Here is a 2,220-nt window from a genome sequence, read left to right as displayed (position 1 = left end):
TTCTTGCATATTGCATTGTCAGTGTGATTCTTCCTTCGGCCATGAACCTGGGTTAGGTATTAAAATTTGGGTACAATTGATGACAAAGACCCAGAGCTCAGATCCTTCTTCCCCACCCCATCTTCTTTCGGCTCTGGCAAACCACCTTCTTCATAGTCAGCCTCTAGGTTAATTTCCTTAAACCTTCTGGAATTCACCCAAGATTCTTCTTTCCAGGAGGAGATAGAGAACAAGGATCTGCCCTGAGCCTGTGGCATCCTCCCCAATATTGAAAGGCCTGGGCTAGGGTGGAGGATGGAAGTTAGTAAAGGAGGTGGCCCTGGCTTTGGGTCTTCCCCAGGATATAAGACCTAGGAGGCAGGGTCTGCACTGGGATGGGCTGTAGAGTGAGCCCAGGAGGCAGGTGGCGTCCAACTCAAGATGAAGACTGGTGCTTGGGCCTGAGTACAGATCCGTGCGTGGGGAGAGGACTTGACATTGAAAAGGAAGGTCCCGGGATCTAGAACGTTCTCAACTCCCGTTGGGTTTTCTTTCTTGGTTTCTGGAGCCAGTGGGACGGACCCTGAAGGGATTTCTGGTATAGGTTGCAGGGAAACGGAGCAATGCAGCAGTCTGAGCACACCACCGCCCCTTTTTCTTTCCATTTCCTGACCTCGCAGGGAGCCCAGCAGCTGCAGCAGGTCTCCAGGCATCTTTTCCAATTCCAGGAGGCTTCCCGCCCCACTCCGCGCCACACTACTTTGCTCAGGGCGCCCAAGAGGTGACCTTGAATTTGGGGAAGCGGGGCACGCACCGCCGTCTTCGGAAACCCGCTTTCTCCCTAGTTAGGTTGCCCAGACAGGGCGGGGCTCCCGTCGGGAATGCCCAGACCGCCCTGGGTGGGGAAGGAGGGAAAGAGGCAGTGAGGGGAGGGGAGTGGCAGAAAACTCGCTCCCAGGGGTCAGTTCGATTCCTTCCAAGTTGCTCCTCCCAAGAAGCTGGGCAGAGCTAGGTCCGAGGTCTGGAGAGAAGAATGCCAGAGCTCTACGAGTCTAGAGGAAGCAGCGGTCTGGTGGGAGCAGAGGAGAGGAAACCGCCCCCTGCCCCAGGAGCACCCTCGGGGCTCTCGGCGATAGCTCTTGGGCAATCAAAGAGACTCCCGAGGCACAATCCTCCTCTTCTGTCAAATCCAGACAGAAAGATGACTCTGGCCCCGCCAGACCCACTCAGCATCCTCAAAGGGCCCTATGGAATGCTTCCCAGGGGCGTACAGGGCACCTTAGAAGCTCTGCAACACATCCCCACCTCGGGAGGTCCCATCCAAACGGAAGAAAGGGTCCCAAAAAAGTCCGACCAGCAAACTGCAGACTGACTAGAGGAGTCAAAGACAGGCGCGGGTACCCTCCTCCTTCTCTCCCCGAAACCTACCCCCACCGTGGGGGGGAACCGTCCGCCTTGAGGGAGAAGGGGAATGTCTTGGGGAAAGGGGGAAGCCACCCAGAATCCGGGAGAGATGGGGGTAGTTTTTTAAATAAGGAACAAGGGTTGGAGAGACACAGAACAAAAACTGGGAAGACGGACACAACCACGAAGGGATTCGAACCCTCAATCTTCTGATCCGAAGTCAGACGCCTTATCCATTAGGCCACGTGGTCCCCGCGGCTTTCTCTTCCCACTTGGCCTAGAGGAAACAAGCTCGGAATTTGGCTGCTGCTGGAAGAGAGCTTTTTGCAGATTTCAGGCCACTGCAAAGGGCTATCCTGTGAGCCCCAGGAGTCTTGGGCCAGGAGTGCCCAGGGGCAGAGGCCAGACCAAACCTGCCCCGCCCACAGACCGCTTCCTACTGGCATCCAGCAGCAAAGGTGCTCACACACCCCCATCCCAAAGGCACAGTCCACACAAATTCACTCCCTCTTCAGAGAGTCACAAGGAGTCTCCTGGGCCAGCTGGGACCTCAGTCAGGCTTCCAAGGTACCTACGGATGCCCACGGGGCAAACGGAAATGACTGCATTGTGGACCTGGAGGCAGCCTGGCCAAGGAGGCTTGAAATTCAAAGAGGAATACCTATTGGAGGGAGCAACAAATGGGCCCTTGGTGCTGGCACCTAGACGGTAAGAGAGTGAAGTTCTCCCCACTTCAGTCCATCCTCCATGTACCTGCCAGAGTGATCATCCCAAAGCCCTGATCTGATCATACCACCCTACCCAATCAACTCCTACTATCTCCAGGATCAAATATCA

General features: G+C 55.6%; 1 non-coding gene across 1 annotated transcript; it reads right to left on the bottom strand.

Moving 5' to 3' along the window:
* Positions 1-1,561: 1,561 nt before the first annotated feature.
* On the bottom strand, positions 1,562-1,634 carry TRNAR-UCG. Its single transcript has one exon. It is a non-coding gene; the product is annotated as a tRNA-Arg (tRNA).
* Positions 1,635-2,220: the final 586 nt, after the last annotated feature.

Source organism: Gracilinanus agilis, chromosome 6 (assembly GCF_016433145.1).
Source record: "Gracilinanus agilis isolate LMUSP501 chromosome 6, AgileGrace, whole genome shotgun sequence".
NCBI classification, from domain to species: Eukaryota; Metazoa; Chordata; class Mammalia; order Didelphimorphia; family Didelphidae; genus Gracilinanus; species Gracilinanus agilis.
Note: the sequence above shows the minus strand (reverse complement) of the source record. Positions and strands in the feature narration are given on the sequence as shown.